Genomic DNA, 18,112 nt, shown 5'->3' on the forward strand with positions numbered 1-18,112 from the left:
TCATTGTCAGGAATTTTCCTTAATGTAAGATGTATTACTGTCCGTCACCTATGAAGAGGCTAATGTTTGTACCTACTGTAATATCTTGTTATAACTGAGTTGTTCAATAAACTTGTGCTGTTAAAAAAAAAAAAAAAAGAAGCGCCATGTGGTGCTATAAGTATTTACCCACAGAATTTATGTCACATCCCACTATAGGGGCTCAGTTTAAAGTCAGTCACCTGATCGCTACCCAAAACACACTCACGTCTTTGGCTTCCCCCCTATTCCCTATACGTGGCCATCCAACCTTTGAACTGGGGACCCACTTAGAAATTCCAACCTAGACAATGCGTCTAAATTCGTCATTAAAGGAAAATGGCCTTCTTTCTCAACCCTAACAGATCCGACAGGGCTTTTACAACTGCCTTTTTGGAGAGCGGCGCAACAACATCATTTTCTCCATTCCATCCCCAATCCTCAAACGTTCGCCCGCCCTCAGACGGAGTTTGAGACTCTATGCAGGAGCGAAGGCCCTTTGGCCCACATTCTCTCTCGAACAGATTACCCACACTTAACCTGTCTGTCCAACTGGGAAAAGGACCTTAATTGCTAATTTTCCCCAGCACAGAGACAACGCATTATCACTTTGGCTCTCAAAATGTCGCTGTGCACGAAGATACAGGAGACGAATTTTAAACTTCTCACCAGGTGGTATTTGACACCATCAAAGCTGCAGAAATGTTTCCCCTCTTCTTCGAACATATGCTGGAGGTGTGGCGAAGAAGAGGGCACGTTGCTGCACATTTTTTGGTCCTGCCCCAGCTTGGTGGACTTCTGGACAGAGATCCGATGCAAAACACAAAAATTCACAGACTTCTCCATCCAGGAAGAGGCTGCATTCTTTCTCTTGCACCATTCACAGATTCCCATTAAGAAGTACAAAAAAATCAATTTTACGGCATGTGATAAATGCGGCGAAATCCTGCATCCCTCTCTATTGGAAAAAATGTTCCACCCCTTTCATTACTCACTGGCTTAGGAAAATAGAGGACATAAAAAAAAATGGAGGTCTTGATCCTCACATCACAAGGTAAACAAGAATTTTTTAAACAAACCTGGGACATCTGGAATACCTTTATATTCTCGCTGGAAGGATGTCGCCTGCTATCGCCTTAGTGCTCTGAGCTTTCCTTGACTGGCCCCTTGGACAGTGGCTGCCATCGTGTCTCGCCCCCTCTTCTCCTTTTCTGATCTTTCAACCCTTCTCTTTTCTGCCTTCCTCCCCTATCTCTCACCCCCTCCTCTCTTTTGGAAAGAGTGGAAAATTGGGAATGACGGCCCCACACCCCCCTCTGGATGGATTATGCCGGAGGGACCTGGGGTTTGTGTGACCCTGGATCTTGGTACAGTACTTTATCCATGCCTCGAATCATTGTGATTGATGGAAGGCAGACTCACAGTTGCGAATATACCTGTATCAAGTACTCGGGGGACCGTCTTCCCCTATTTGGAGAAAAAATTATATTTAAAAAAAAAAGAAGCCTATGACACCTGGTATTCCCACGCGGTCTCCCTTCCAGACATTTACCAGGCCCGACCCTGCTTAGCCTCCAAGATCAGACGAGATGGAACAGATTCAGGGTGATGTGGCCGTAGCCAATATCTTCAGGCACTCTCAACTCTCTTGACAAACACCAAGATGGTCACCTTGGAAACAAGCGGAAAAAAAAAGGTCAACGGCAACAACATAAAAAGAAGCCTACGGCATCTGGAAATCCCAGGCGGTCTCCCATCCAGGTACTAAACTGGTCCCAACCCTGCTTAGCCTCTGAGATCAGATGAGATTGGGCTCTTTCAGGGTGGTGTGGCCGTAGGAGATTTCTTCAGGCACTCTCAACCTTGACTAACGCCAATATGATCACCTTGGGAAACAAACAAAAAAAAGTCAACGCCAACAACATGAGAAGAAGTCTACAGCACCTAGTATTCCCAGGTGGTCTCCCATCCAGGTATTAACAAGGCCCGACCCTGTTTAGTCTCTGAGATCAGACGAGATCTGGTGCTTTCAGGGTTATGTGGCCATAGGCGAGCTCTTCAGGCACTCTCAACCCTCTTGACAAACACCAAGATGGTCACCTTGGTAAACAAACAAAAAAAAAAAAACAAGTCAACGCCAACAACATAAAAAAAAGCCTTCAGCACCTAGTATTCCCAGGTGGTCTCCAATCCAGGTACTAGCAAGGCCCGACCCTGTTTAGCCTCTGAGATCAGAGGAGATCGGGCACTTTCAGGCTTATGTGCCCATAGGCATCTCTTTGGGCACTCTCAACCCTCTTGACAAATGCCAAGATAGTCACCTTGGGAAACAAGCGAAAAAAAAACAGGTCAATGTCAACAACATAAAAAGAAGACTACAGCACCTGGTATTCCAAAGCCATCTCCCATCCAGGAACTAACTAGGCCCAACCCTTCTTAGCCTCAGAGATGAGAAGAGATAGGGCTCTTTCAGGGTGATGCTGCTGTAAGCGAACTCTTTGGGCACTCTCAACCCTCTTGACAAATGCCAAGATGGTCATCTTGGGAAACAAGCGAAAAAAAAAAAATGAATCAACGCCAACAACATAAAAAGAAGCCTACAATAACTGGTATTGCCAGGTGGTCTCCCATCCAGGTACTAACTAGGCCTGACTCTTCTTAGCCTCCAAGATCAGATGAGATTGGGTGCTTTCAGAGTGCTCGGACTCTTTCCCCATCACTAATGGGACGAGGCAGGGGAGCCCTCTGTCTCCCCTAATTTTTATTCTGACACTGGAACCACTTATGTGTCACGTTCAGAATGACCCGAATATTACTGGCATATCCAAACCCTCGGCACACCACAAAATTGCGGCGTACGCTGACGATCTAATTTTTTTCGTCTCCAATCCACACATTTCGCTTCCCAATATACTCACGGCTCTCCGGCGATACGGCAGCCTATCAAACTATAAAATCAGTTGCACCGTCGGCTGTATTGAATATATCGGTCCCGGATGGTGAGGCCAAGAGGCTACGCTCCGCTTTTCCACTGAGCTGAAAAATCTATACGTTACCTGGGCGTTGACATCGCAGCGGATTTGGCGCAATTGTACCCGCTTAATTTTGTCCCTCTCCTGAATAGACTGAAATCTGATTTGGGAAACTGGCATGCTTTAACACTGACCTGGTTCGGGCGCTGTAATGCATTCAAAATGACGGCCCTCCCGTGGATCTTATACTTGTTCCAGACATTACCGATCTGGTTACCCCCAATTTTTTTCAGACAACTGCAGGTGCTGCTCCGGGACTTTATTTGGGTGCGCAAACCGCCCAGAGCCCGTTTGCAATTGCTTGCCAGACCAAAGGACAAGGGGGGTCTGGGTCTCCCAGATCTGAAACAATACAGAGATCTCAGAGATCACCCCGTAGTGGGAGCTACGTTGGCTGTTGTGCGGAGGTTGTTCCGCTGCACACACATTGCTCCCCTGCCGTCACCAATGTCTCCGGTTATAGGTAATCCAGACTTCCCACCGGGATTTACCAACAAGAAACTGCGACAGTTGACAGTGGTGGGGAAACAGCGTCTGGGAGACGTGTGGCCCTCGGGAGGGCTCCCGACCACGCAAACTGTCGCCGAGCTTTCTGACCCTCCGCTTGACTTGTTTAATGCTTATCAACTTCGTCACTTTCTTCTGGCCATACAAAGGGCCCCCTACACTCCTAGAGACCTGACGCCCTATGAATCCATCTGTCACAAAAAGGAACCTGTGCGACACACCCTCTCCCTCCTCTACAACCTATTAAGTAGTCAGGAGGAGGAGTCGACCCCACCATTTATCCACAAATGGGAGAGGGACTTTGGCATCACATTTACCCCACAACAGATAGGGAAGATCCTGACATTAGTACATAAAGCTACTCAAATACCCCAGACTTTCTTTCATGCGGTTCGCTCAATCTTTATCAAGTTCCTCTGGCGCGGAAAACATATGCGTATTGGTAGGGCAATGCTATTGCGACCGAAATTGCGGGGAGGTATTGGCTTCCCGGACCCTGCTCTATATTACACAGCGACGCACATGACACCGGTGGTTGACTGGTGCCGATGTTCTGCCATATACTGTCCGGCCATGATATAGTGTCCGCGCCGTACTGCGCATGCGCAGTACGGAGCAGACGAAGCTTCGGAAAATCTCTGAAGCTGAACGGCGCCTGCGCGGTGAGTGGAGGTGGTAGCCCCACCATCCAAGCGGACATAGGGTTGTGAATATTAGAGGGCCCCTCGCAGGCGAGCTTCGCTCGCCGCGCTTCGGGCTCGGCCTCGCTGCGCTCGGCTCTTTTATATTCTTACTCTATGTCCACTTGGATAGTGGGGATAGAACCTGGACTCAGTGCGCAGGTGGCGTTCATGCTCGGCAATTTTCGGAATCTGTGTTGCTGTGTACTGCGCATGCGCAGTACACAGCGGACACTATCCGATGGGGGACCATATGTGATAAGACACCGGCATGGGGAACTGAAGCTATGGGTCAAGCTAGAGCAGGAGATGGCGTGGGATTCACTGGCTGGTCTGCCTTGGGCGGGGAGGCCATTGGAGCCCTGTGTGACTACTATCTCTTTAGGCATTCTCAACCCTCTTGACAAACACCAAGATGGTCACTTTGGGAAACAAGCGAAAAAAAAACAGGTCAACGCCAACAACATAACAACATAAAAAGAAGTCTATGACACCTGGTATTCCCAGGCAGTCTCCCATCCAGGTACTAACAAGGCCCGACTCTTTTTAGCCTCCAACATCAAACGAGATTGGGTGCTTTCAGGGTGATGTGCCCGTAGGCAATCTCTTCAGGCACTTTCAACCCTATTGACAAACGTCAAGATGGTCACCTTGGGAAACAAGCAAAAAAAATAAAAATAAGTCGGAAGCTAGAGACAATACGGCCCGAGTCCTCAATTTAATCCATGCGGCGCATGTACAGGGAAGGCCCTTGCTTATGTTGACAACGGATGCGGAGAAGGCCTTTGACAGGGTGGCCTGGCACTTTATGCAGACCACCCTGGAACATATAGGTCTTGGCCCCAACATGATGAGCTGGGTAATGTCGCTTTACTCCACGCCGTCGGCAGCGGTACGGGTGAACGAGTGGTGCTCGAACTCTTTCCCCATCACTAATGGGATGAGGCAGGGGTGCCCTCTGTCTCCCCTAATTTTTATTCTGACACTGGAACCACTTATGTGTCACGTTTGGAATGACCCGAATATTACTGGCATATCCAAGCCCTCGGCACACCACAAAATTGCGGCGTACGCTGACGATCTAATTTTTTCCGTCTCCAATCCACACATTTTGCTTCCCAATATACTTGTGTCTCTACAGCGATACGGCAGCCTATCAAACTATAAAATCAATTGCGCCAAGTCAGCTGTATTGAATATATTGGTCCCAGGTGGTGAGGCCAAGAGGCTCCGCTCCGCTTTTCCATTCTACTGGGCTGAAAAATCTATACGTTACCTGGGCGTTGACATAGCAGCGGATTTAGCGCAATTGTACCCGCTTAATTTTGTCCCTCTCCTGGATAGACTGAAATCTGATTTGGGAAACTGGCATGCTTTAACACTGACCTGGTTCGGGCGCTGTAATGCATTCAAAATGACGGCCCTCCCGCGGATCTTATACATGTTACAGACATTACCGATCCGGTTATCCCCAATTTTTTTCAGACAACTGCAGGTGCTGCTCCGGGACTTTATTTAGGCGCGTAAACCGCCCAGAGCCCATTTGCAATTGCTTGCCAGACCAAAGGACAAGGGGGGTCTGGGTCTCCCAGATCTCAGACAATACTACAGCGTGACTCTGCTAGCGAGAGTCGTTGATTGGCATTGTAATGGCCCACACAAGCAGTGGGTGGAGATGGTGATTGAGGATGGTTCCATTCCCCTATTGACCTCCCCGTGGCTCCTGTCCTCCCTACCAAAAGACTTCAGAGGTCACCCCATAGTGGGAGCTACGTTGGCTGTTGTGCGGAGGTTGTTCCGCTGCACACACATTGCTCCCCTGCCGTCACCAATGACTCCGGTTATAGGTAATCCAGACTTCCCACCGGGATTTACCAACAAGAAACTGCGACAGTTGATAGTGGTGGGGAAACAGCGTCTGGGAGAGGTGTGGCCCTCGGGAGGGCTCCCGACCACGCAAACTGTCGCCGAGCTTTCTGACCCTCCGCTTGACTTGTTTAGTGCTTATCAACTTCGTCACTTTCTTCTGGCCATACAAAGGGCCCCCTACACTCCCAGAGACCTGACACCCTATAAATCCATCGGTCACAAAAGGGAACCTGTGCGACACACCCTCTCCCTCCTGTACAACCTATTGAGTAGTCAGGAGGAGGAGTCGACCCCCACCATTTATCCACAAATGGGAGAGGGACTTAGGTATCACATTTACCCCACAACAGATAGGGAAGATCCTGACCTTTGTACATAAAGCTTCCATCGCAAACCAATATCAAGAATCAGGATACAAGATAGTATCACTCTGGTATAGAGTCCCATACCTTCTGAATAAAATGGATAGATCGATCCCGAATGTTTGTTGGAGGTGAAATTCAGATACGGGGACCATGGGACACCTTTTCTGGGCATGTCCGGCCTTGAGGAACTTTTGGGTTCCCAGCAGCGTGCCTTCTACACTTGACCGAACAGCCTGTTCGAAAATACAAACAAACCCTCACGATGCAACTCCTGAACGCCGCCCGGGCCTGCATTCCCGCACTGTGGAGGCAACCTCAGCCCCCATCCAAGGTGCTGTGGTATTCCAAAGTCAATCATATTCTCCGGATGGAAGAATTGACCGCCACCCTTCACATTACTGAAGAGGCATTTAGTGTTACATGGAGGCCCTAGAGGTATTTTACTGGTACTCGAGACTACATTCGGGAGGTGAGCAGTGCCTCTGTCCCAGAAAACGACTGAACATCTAACGTTTACCTACGTAGGCCATGTCTGCCCTGGGTGGCATTCCCCCCCTCCCTTTTTGTCTTTATTTTTCTTTTTTTCCCCGCCGCCATCCCCCCACCTCCTCTCTCTCCGTCTTTGCACTCTCTTCTTCCCCCGTCCTCCCTTTTGACTATGCCTTGTCTCCTTACTAGCCTTCGGTGACCCAGAAGAACCCCAGGGTTCTGGACATGACCGGCTCATATTTTACTCTGGTTCACGTAGGTCATGATAAGCTGGCTCGCTGTGGTCCCAGTTGTTCTCCATGATTACATTTGTCTCAACGGAGCTGCACTACTCCGTTACTCAGTACTACTGTACTACATGTCGGAGGTGGGGTTTTTCTCTTTTCTGCATGAAACTGTAGGACTCCCCTCTGAGAACCCAGAGTTATTTGGCTGCCTATTTTTTGTTACCATGTAATTGTGACCCTGGGTCATGCTGTATGGTTGACTGTTATATTTATGTTCTACTTAATAAAAGAATAATAAAAATAAAAAAAATAAGTCAATGCCAACAACTTAAAACTAAAGCCTATGGCATCGAGAAATCCCAGGCGGTCTCCCATCCAGGTACTAACCAGCTCCCAACCCTGCTTAGCCTCTGAGATCAAATGCATGCTCAACCCTCTTGACAAACGCCAAGATGGTTACCTTGGGAAACAAACAAAAAAAACAAGTCAACGCCAACAACATAAAAAGAAGCCTGCGGCATTTGGAAAACCCAGGCGGTCTCCCATCCAGGTACAAACCAGGACCAACCCTGCTTAGGCTCTGAGACCAAACGAGATTGGGCTCTTTCAGGGTGTTGTGCCCGTAGGCAATTTCTTTGTGCACTCTCAACCCTCTTGACAAATGCCAAGATGGTCACCTTGGGAAACAAGGGAAAAAAAACAGGTCAAAGCCAACAACATAAAAAGAATCCTACGGCATCCGGTATTCCCAGTCTCCCATCCAGGTACTAACCAGGCCCGACACTGTTTAGCCTTTGAGATCAGATGAGATTGGGCGCTTTCAGGGTGATGGGGCCGTAGGTGATCTCTTTGGGCACTCTCAACCCTCTTGTTAAACGCCAAGATGGTCACCTTGGTAAACAAGCGAAAATAAACAGGTAAACGCCAACAACATAAAAAGAAGCCTACGGCACCTGGTATTCACAGATGGTCTCCCATACAGGTATTAACAACCCTTTCTAGCCTCTGAGATCAGCGGAGATTGGGCGCTTTCAGGGTGATGTGCCCATAGGCAATCTCTTTGGGCACTCTCAACCAGGCCGTACACTGCTAGGCCTCCGAGATCAGATGAGATTGTGCGCTTTCAGGGTGATGTGGCCATAGGTGTTCTATTTAGACACTCTCAACCCTCTTGACAAATACCAAGATGGTCATCTTGGGAAACAAGTGAAAAAAAACAGGTCAACGCCAACAACATAGACCCTGGCGGTCTCCCATCTGACCCAGACCCTGCTTAGCCTCTGAGATTGGGCGCTTTCAGGGTGATGTGACCTCAGGCGAACGCTTCGGGACATACTCAAAACTCTTGACTGATGCTAAAATGGTCACCTTGGGAAACAAGCGAAAGAAAAACAAGTCAAAGCCAACAATATAAAAAGATTCCTATGGCACCTGTAATTAGGTACTATCCAGGCCGGACCCTGCTTAGCCTCTGAGATCAGATGAGATCGGGCGCTTTCAGGGGGATGTGGCTGTAGGAGATTTCTTTGGGCTCTCTCAGCCCTCTTGACAAATGTCAAGATGATCACCTTGGGAAACAAGCGGAAAAAAAAAAACATGTCAACGCCAACAAAATAAAAAGAATGCTACGGCACCTGGTATTCCTAGTTGGTCTCCCATCCAGTTACTAATCAGGCCCGACAATGCTTAGCCTCCGGGATCAGACAAGATCAGGCACTTTCAAGGTGATGGGGCCATAGGCGATCTCTTCGGGCACTCTCAACCATCTTGACAAACGCCAACATGGTCATCTTGGGAAACAAGCGAAAAAAACCAAGTCATTGCCAACATTGGAGGCTAAGCAGGGTTGGGCAATCAGTTTCCTTGCCTGAAATAGGCAACTCAGAACTGCCATCTGGCTGCTTCCTGGGTTTCCAACTCCTTCAACTAATCCCAGGAGACAATACTTCGCCTCCATCCCGGTGGAGGTTCCAAACACCCGATCAATGGTTCCTGTCACCTCTGTCCAGTAGCGGATCAACTTCGGGCATCTCCAAAACATGTGCATCATGTCTCCCCCCATGTTCCCGCACCGGGGGCAACTTGCGTGCGGCCGTTCGGCCAAACTGAAAAAGTTTACAAGGAGCATAATAGGTTCTATATAATAAGAACAGATGTGACATCCTCTGTGAGGAGAGCCACAATTCACCACAGGCAGGATTCCTGTGGCCAATTATAGCTCAGGGGGGTTTAGTACACACCCCACACTAGATAAGGCCGCCAGCGCGGCGGCCATGTATAGTGTGTTGCGGTGGTCAGGGAAAGAGGACGATAGGCAGGGACAGTGTCTTTACTGCTTGGGAACCTAGCACTGTTACAGTGGGTGTTATGTGCCTCCTGCACAGTACACACCTGAAGCTACCCTTTATTACTGGTGTTCAATTTCTGCAATACATGCATCTGCAGTGCACAAGTTAGAGTGGGTGTTGTGTGCCTCCTGCACAGTATACACCTTATTGCTGGTGTTCTGTTTCTGTAATACAGGAACCTAGCACTGTTACAGTGCTAGGGTGTACAGAGAAGCTGGTATATATAGAAGACTACACCATACAGAAGAAAGGCTAGTGAATACAGAATACAGACTCGTGTATGTAGATAGGCTTGAGTATACAGAGATGCTAGAGTAAACAGTGAGGCTGGGGTACACAGAGAGGCTAGTTTAAAGAGAGGCTAGTATATACAAAGATGTTAGTGTATATAGAGAGGTTAGTGTATAGAGAGAGTCGAGTGTATACAGAAAGGACAGTGCATATAGAGAAGCTAGTGTATACAGAAGACAGGCTTGGGTATACATCAAAGCTGACATTCTATACAGAAGACTGGGTAGTGTATACAGAGAGTCTAGTGGGTACAGAAGACAGGCTGGTGTATTCTAGCTAGTTTTTACAGTCTAGTGTATACAGAAGACAGGTTGTGGTATACAGAGAGTTTAGTGTATTCAGAGAGTCTAGTGTATACAGTCGGCGAGTGTATACATAAGACTGGCTAGTTTACACAGTGTTTACAGAGATGCAAGGGTGTACAGAGAAGCTGGTATATATAGAAGACTACAGCATACAGAAGAAAGGCTAGTGAATACAGAATACAGACTCGTTTATGTAGATAGGCTTGAGTATATAGAGATGCTAGAGTAAACAGTGAGGCTGGGGTACACAGAGAGGCTAATTTAAAGAGAGGCTAGTATATGCAAACATGTTAGTGTATATTGAGAGGTTAATGTATAGAGAGGGTCGAGAGTATACAGAAAGGAAAGTGCATATAGAGAGACTAGTGTATACAGAAGACAGGCTTGGGTATACATCCAAGTTGACAGTGTATACAGAAGACTGGGTAGTGTATACAGAGATTCTAGTGGGTACAGAAGACAGGCTGGTGTATTCTAGCTGGTTTTTACAGTCTAGCGTATACAGAAGACAGGCTGTGGTATATAGAGGCTATACCAGCGTGAGACTATCTTGTATCCTTATTCTTGATATTGGTTTGCGATGGAAGCTTTATGTACTAAGGTCAGGATCTTCCCTATCTGTTGTGGGGTAAATATGATGCCTAAGTCCCTCTCCCATTTGTGGATAAATGGTGGGGGTCGACTCCTCCTCCTGACTACTTAATAGGTTGTACAGGAGGGAGAGGGTGTGTCGCACAGGTTCCCTTTTGTGACAGATTAATTCATAGGGCGTCAGGTCTCTAGGAGTGTAGGGGGCCCTTTGTATGGCCAGAAGAAAGTGACGAAGTTGATAAGCACTAAACAAGTCAAGCGGAGGGTCAGAAGCTCGGCGACAGTTTGCGTGGTCGGGAGCCCTCCCGAGGGCCACACCTCTCCCAGACGCTGTTTCCCCACCACTGTCAACTGTTGCAGTTTCTTGTTGGTAAATCCCGGTGGGAAGTCTGAATTACCTATAACCGGAGTCATTGGTGACAGCAGGGGAGCAATGTGTGTGCAGCGGAACAACCTCCGCACAACAGCCAACATAGCTCCCACTACGGGGTGACCTCTGAGGTCTTTTGGTAGGGTGGACAGGAGCCACGGGGAGGTCAATAGGGGAATGGATCCATCCTCAATCTCCATCTCCACCCACTGCTTGTGTGGGCCATTACAATGCCAATCAACGACTCTCGCTAGCAGAGTCACTCTGTAGTATTGTCTGAGATCTGGGGGACCCAGACCCCCCTTGTCCTTTGGTCTGGCAAGCAATTGCAAACGGGCTCTGGGCGGTTTGCGCGCCCAAATAAAGTCCCGGAGCAGCACCTGCAGTTGTCTGAAAAAAATTGGGGGTAACCAGATCAGTAATGTCTGGAACATGTATAAGATCCGCGGGAGGGCCGTCATTTTGAATGCATTACAGCGCCCGAACCAGGTCAGTGTTAAAGCATGCCAGTTTCCCAAATCAGATTTCAGTCTATTCAGGAGAGGGACAAAATTAAGCGGGTACAATTGCGCTAAATCCGCAACGCCCAGGTAACGTATAGATTTTTCAGCCCAGTAGAATGGAAAAGCGGAGTGGAGCCTCTTGGCCTCACCATCCGGGACCGATATATTCAATACAGCCGACTTGGCGCAATTGATTTTATAGTTTGATAGGCTGCCGTATCGCTGGAGAGACGCAAGTATATTGGGAAGCAAAATGTGTGGATTGGAGACGGAAAAAATTATAACATCAGCGTACGCCGCAATTTTGTGGTGTGCCGAGGGTTTGGATATGCCAGTAATATTAGGGTCATTCCGAACGTGACACATAAGTGGTTCCAGTGTCAGAATAAAAATTAGGGGAGACAGATGGCACCCCTGCCTCATCCCATTAGTGATGGGGAAAGAGTCCGAGCACCACTCGTTCACCCGTACCGCTGCCGACGGTGTGGAGTAAAGCGACATCATCATGTTGGGGCCAAGACCTATCTATATGTTCCAGGGTGGCCTGCATAAAGTGCCAGGCCACCCTGTCAAAGGCCTTCTCCGCGTCCGTTGACAACATAAGCAAGGGCCTTCCCTGTACATGCGCCGCATGGATTAAATTGAGGACTCGGGCCGTATTGTCTCTAGCTTCCGACTTATTTTTATTTTTTTTGCTTGTTTCCCAAGGTGACAATCTTGGCGATTGTCAAAGTGCCTGAAGAGATTGCCTATGGGCACATCACCCTGAAAGCACCCGATCTCGTTTGATGTTGGAGGCTAAGAAGAGTCGGGCCTTGTTAGTACCTGGATGGGAGACTGCCTGGGAATACCAGGTGTCATAGACTTCTTTTTATGTTGTTGACGTTGACCTGTTTTTTTTTGCTTGTTTCCCAAAGTGACCATCTTGGTGTTTGTCAAGAGGGTTGAGAGTGCCTGAAGAGATTGCCTATGGCCACATCACTCTGAAAGCACCCAATCTCATGTGATTTTGGAGGCTAAGAAGAGTCGGGCCTGGTTAGTACCTGGATGGGAGACCACCTGGAAATACCAGTGATTGTAGGCTTCTTTTTATGTTGTTGGCGTTGATTCATTTTTTTTTTTGCTTGTTTCCCAAGGTGACCATCTTGGCATTTGTCAAGAGGGTTGAGAGTGCCCAAAGAGATCGCTTACAGCAGCATCACCCTGAAAGAGCCCTATCTCTTCTCTTCTCTGAGGCTAAGAAGGGTTGGGCCTAGTTAGTACCTGGATGGGAGATGGCGTTGGAATACCAGGTGCCGTATTCTTCTTTTTATGTTGTTGACATTGACCTGTTTTTTTTCGCTTGTATCTCAAGGTGACTATCTTGGCATTTGTCAAGAGGGTTGAGAGTGCCTAAAGAGATCGCTTACAGCCGCATCACCCTGAAAGCACCCTATCTCTTCTGATCTCAGAGGCTAAGAAGGGTTGGGCCTAGTTAGTACTTGAATGGGAGATGGCCTTGGAATACCAGGTGCCGTATTCTTCTTTTTATGTTGTTGGCGTTGACCTGTTTTTTTTCGCTTGTTTCCCAGGGTGACTATCTTGGCACTTTTCAAGAGGGATGAGAGTGCCCAAAGAGATTTCCTATGGGCACATCACCCTGAAAGCGCCCAATCTCCGCTGATCTCAGAGGCTAGAAAGGGTCGCGCCTTGTTAATACCTGGATGGGAGACCGCCTGGAAATACTAGGTGCGGTAGGCTTCTTTTTATGTTGTTGGCGTTGACTTGTTTTTTTTGTTTGTTTCCCAAGGTGACCATCTTGGCGTTTGTCAAGAGGGTTGAGCGTGCCTGAAAAAATCTACTATGGCTGCATCACCCTGAAAGAGCCAAATCTCATTTGATCTCAGAGGCTATGCAGGGTTGGGACCTGGTTAGTACCTGGATGGGAGACCGCCTGGGATTTCTCGATGCCATAGGCTTTTTTTTAAGTTGTTGGCATTGACTTATTTTTTTTTATTGTTTTATTCTTTTATTAAGTATAAGTAGAACAACATAAATATAACAGTCAACCATACAGCATGACCCAGGGTCACAATTACATGGTAACAAAAAATAGGAAGCAAAATAACTCTGGGTTCTCAGAGGGGAGTCCTAGAGTTTCATGCAGAAAAGAGAGAAACCCCACCTCCGACATGTAGTACAGTATAACTAATGCAGCTCCGTTCGGACAAATGTAATCATGGAGAACAACTGGGACCACAGCGAGCCAGCTTATCATGACCTATGTGAACCAGAGAAAAATATGAGCCGGTCGTGTCCAGAACCCTGGGGTTCTTCTGGGTCCCAAAGGCTAGTAAGGAGACAAGGCATAGTCAAAAGGGAGGACGGGGGAAGAAGAGAGTGCAAAGACGGAGAGAGAGGAGGGGGGGGATGGCGGCGGGGAAAAAAAGAAAAATAAAGACAAAAAGGGAGGGGGGGGGGAATGCCACCCAGGGCAGACATGGCCTACGTAGGTAAACGTTAGATGTTCAGTCTTTTTCTGGGACAGGGGCGCTGCTCACCTCCCGAATGTAGTCTCAAGTACCAGTAAAATACCTGCAGGGCCTCCATGTAACACTAAATGCCTCTTCAGTGTTGTGAAGGGTGGCGGTCAATTCTTCCATCCGGAGAATATGATTGACTTTGGAATACCACAGCACCTTGGATGGGGGCTCAGGCTGGTCGGTCAAGTGTAGAAGGCACGCTGCTGGGTTGTCTGCGATATCTACATTTCTGAGAGTTTTTATCGTCCCGGTCACCTCCACCCAAAAGTTCGTCAAGGCCGGGCATGCCCAGAAAATGTGTCCCATGGTCCCCGTATCTGAATTGCACCTCCAACAAACATCTGGGATCGATCTATTCATTTTATTCAGAAGATATGGGACTCTACACCAGCGTGAGACTATCTTGTATCCTGATTCTTGATATTGGTTTGCGATGGAAGCTTTATGTACTAATGTCAGGATCTTCCCTATCTGTTGTGGGGTAAATGTGATGCCAAAGTCCCTCTCCCATTTGTGGATAAATGGTGGGGTCGACTCCTCCTCCTGACTACTTAATAGGTTGTACAGGAGGGAGAGGGTGTGTCGCACAGGTTCCTTTTTGTGACATATGGATTCATAGGGCGTCAGGTCTCTAGGAGTGTAGGGGGCCCTTTGTATGGCCAGAAGAAAGGGACAAAGTTGATAAGCACTAAACAAGTCAAGCGGAGGGTCAGAAAGCTCGGCGACAGTTTGCGTGGTCGGGAGCCCTCCCGAGGACCACACCTCTCCCAGAGGCTGTTTCCCCACCACTGTCAACTGTCGCAGTTTCTTGTTGGTAAATCCCGGTGGGAAGTCTGGATTACCTATAACCGGAGTCATTGGTGACGGCAGGGGAGCAATGTGTGTGCAGCGGAACAACCTCCGCACAACAGCCAACGTAGCTCCCACTACGGGGTGATCTCTGAGGTCTTTTGGTAGGGAAGACAGGAGCCACGGGGAGGTCAATAGGGGAATGGATCCATCCTCAATCTCCATCTCCACCCACTGCTTGTGTGGGCCATTACAATGCCAATCAACGACTCTCGCTAGCAGAGTCACTCTGTAGTATTGTCTGAGATCTGGGAGACCCAGACCCCCCTTGTCCTTTGGTCTGGCAAGCAATTGCAAACGGGCTCTGGGCGGTTTGTGCGCCCAAATAAAGTCCCGGAGCAGCACCTGCAGTTGTCTGAAAAAAATTGTGGGTAACCGGATCGGTAATGTCTGGAACAAGTATAAGATCCGCGGGAGGGCTGTCATTTTGAATGCATTACAGCGCCCGAACCAGGTCAGTTTTAAAGCATGCCAGTTTCCCAAATCAGATTTCAGTCTATTCAGGAGAGGGACAAAATTAAGCGGGTACAATTGCGCCAAATCCGCTGCGATGTCAACGCCCAGGTAACGTATAGATTTTTCAGCTCAGTAGAATGGAAAAGCGGAGCGTAGCCTCTTGGCCTCACCATCCGGGACCGATATATTCAATACAGCCGACGGTGCAGTTGATTTTATTGTTTGATAGGCTGCCGTATCGCCGGAGAGCCGCGAGTATATTGGGAAGCGAAATGTGTGGATTGGAGACGAAAAAAATTAGATTGTCAGCGCACGCCGCAATTTTGTGGTGTGCTGAGGGTTTGGATATGGCAGTAATATTCGGGTCATTCCGAACGTGACACATAAGTGGTTCCAGTGTCAGAATAAAAATTAGGGGAGACAGAGGGCACCCCTGCCTCGTCCCATTAGTGATGGGGAAACAGTCCAAGATTCGTTTTTTTTTTTTCGCTTGTTTCCCAAGGTGACCATCTTGGCATTTGTCAAGAGGGTTGAGAGTGCCCAAAGAGTTCGCTTACAGCAGCATCACCCTGAAAGAGCCCTATCTCTTCTCATCTCTGAGGCTAAGAAGGGTTGGGCCTAGTTAGTCCCTGGATGGGAGATGGCTTTGGAATACCATCTGCCGTAGTCTTCTTTTTATGTTGTTGACATTGATCTGTTTTTTTTTCGCTTGTTTCCCAAGGTGACTATCTTGGCATTTGTCAAGAGGGTTGAGAGTGCCCAAAGAGATTGCCTATGGGCACATAAGCCTGAAAGCGCCCGATCTCCTCTGATCTCAGAGGCTAAACAGGGTCGGGCCTTGCTAGTACCTGGATTGGAGACCACCTGGGAATACTAGGTGCTGAAGGCTTCTTTTTATGTTGTTGGCGTTGACTTTTTTTTTTTTTTTTTTTGTTTACCAAGGTGACCATCTTGGTGTTTGTCAAGAGGGTTGAGAGTGCCTGAAGAGCTCGCCTATGGCCACATAACCCTGAAAGCACCAGATCTCGTCTGATCTCAGAGACTAAACAGGGTCGGGCCTTGTTAATACCTGGATGGGAGACCACCTGGGAATACTAGGTGCTGTAGACTTCTTCTCATGTTGTTGGCGTTGACTTGATTTTTTTGTTTGTTTCCCAAGGTGACCATATTGGCGTTAGTCAAGGTTGAGAGTGCCTGAAGAAATCTCCTACGGCCACACCACCCTGAAAGAGCCCAATCTCATCTGATCTCAGAGGCTAAGCAGGGTTGGGACCAGTTTAGTACCTGGATGGGAGACCGCCTGGGATTTCCAGATGCCGTAGGCTATTTTTTCCGCTTGTTTCCAAGGTGACCATCTTAGTGTTTGTCAAGAGAGTTGAGAGTGCCTACAGCCACATCACCCTGAATCTGTTCCATCTCATCTGATCTTGGAGGCTAAGCAGGGGCGGGCCTGGTTAATGCCTGGATGGGAGACCTCCTGGGAATACCAGGTGTCGTAGGCTTCTTTTTTTTTTCAAATATAATTTTTTATCCAATAGGGAAGTACATAATGCAACAGAGAAATACAGAGCAAAAAGCAGCTGAACAATACTTGATACAGGTATATTCGCAACTGTGAGTCTGCCTTCCATCAATCACAATGATTCGAGGCACGGATAAAGTACTGTACCAAGATCTAGGGTCACACAAACCCCAGGTCCCTCCAGCATAATCCATCCAGAGGGGGGTGTGGGGCCGTCATTCCCAATTTTCCACTTTTTCCAAAAGAGAGAGGGGGTGGAGGGGGTGAGAGATAGGGGAGGAAGGCAGAAAAGAGAAGGATTGAAAGATGAGAAAAGGAGAAGAGGGGACGAGACACGATGTCCAAGGGGCCAGTCAAGGAAAGCTCAGAGCACTAAGGCGATAGCAGGCGCATCCTTCCAGCAAGATTATAAAGGTATTCCAGATGTCTCAGGTTTGTTTAAAAAATTCTTCTTGAGTAATGAAAGGGGGGGAACATTTTTTCCAATAGAGAGGGATGCAGGATTTCGCCGCATTTATCACATGCCGTGAAATTGATTTTTTTGTACTTCTTAATGGGAATCTGTGAATGGTGCAAGAAAAAGAATGCAGCCTCTTCCTGGATGGAGAAGTCTGTGAATTTTTGTGTTATGCATCGGATCTCTGTCCAGAAGTCCACCAAGCTGGGGCAGGACCAAAAAATGTGCAGCAACGTGCCCTCTTCTTCTCCACACCTCCAGCATATGTTCGAGGAAGAGGGGAAACATTTCTGCAGCTTTGATGGTGTCAAATACCACCTGGTGAGAAGTTTAAAATTCGTCTTCTGTATCTTCGTGCACAGCGACATTTTGAGAGCCAAAGTGATAATGAGTTGTCTCTGTGCTGGGGAAAATGAGCAATTAAGGTCCTTTTCCCAGTTGGACAGACAGGTTAAGTGTGGGTAATCTGTTTGAGAGAGAATGTGGGCCAAAGGGCCTTCGCTCCTGCATAGAGTCTCAAACTCCGTCTGAGGGCGCGCGAACGTTTGAGGATTGGGGATGGAATGGAGAAAATGATGTCGTTGCGCCGCTCTCCAAAAAGGCAGTTGGAAAAGCCCTGTCGGATCTGTTAGGGTTGATTTTCCATCAATGACAAATTTAGACGCATTGTCTAGGTTGGAATTTCTAAGTGGGTCCCCAGTTCAAAGGTTG

At 48.0% G+C, this 18,112-nt stretch overlaps 6 pseudogenes; 4 read left to right on the top strand and 2 right to left on the bottom strand.

Annotated features, from left to right (window-relative positions):
• Positions 1 to 1,738: 1,738 nt before the first annotated feature.
• Positions 1,739 to 1,858, bottom strand: LOC143931508 (5S ribosomal RNA; annotated as a pseudogene).
• Positions 1,859 to 1,950: 92 nt separating this feature from the next.
• LOC143931382 (5S ribosomal RNA) lies at positions 1,951 to 2,069 on the bottom strand (annotated as a pseudogene).
• A 10,491-nt stretch (positions 2,070 to 12,560) lies between these two features.
• Positions 12,561 to 12,679, top strand: LOC143931559 (5S ribosomal RNA; annotated as a pseudogene).
• Positions 12,680 to 16,413: 3,734 nt separating this feature from the next.
• Positions 16,414 to 16,532, top strand: LOC143931384 (5S ribosomal RNA; annotated as a pseudogene).
• A 95-nt stretch (positions 16,533 to 16,627) lies between these two features.
• On the top strand, positions 16,628 to 16,747 carry LOC143931510 (5S ribosomal RNA; annotated as a pseudogene).
• Positions 16,748 to 16,805: 58 nt separating this feature from the next.
• Positions 16,806 to 16,924, top strand: LOC143932090 (5S ribosomal RNA; annotated as a pseudogene).
• Positions 16,925 to 18,112: the final 1,188 nt, after the last annotated feature.

Source organism: Lithobates pipiens, unplaced genomic scaffold (genome assembly GCF_037356315.1).
Source record: "Lithobates pipiens isolate NorthernLeopardFrog02 unplaced genomic scaffold, aLitPip1_a1.2 Scaffold_25, whole genome shotgun sequence".
Lineage (NCBI taxonomy): Eukaryota > Metazoa > Chordata > Amphibia > Anura > Ranidae > Lithobates > Lithobates pipiens.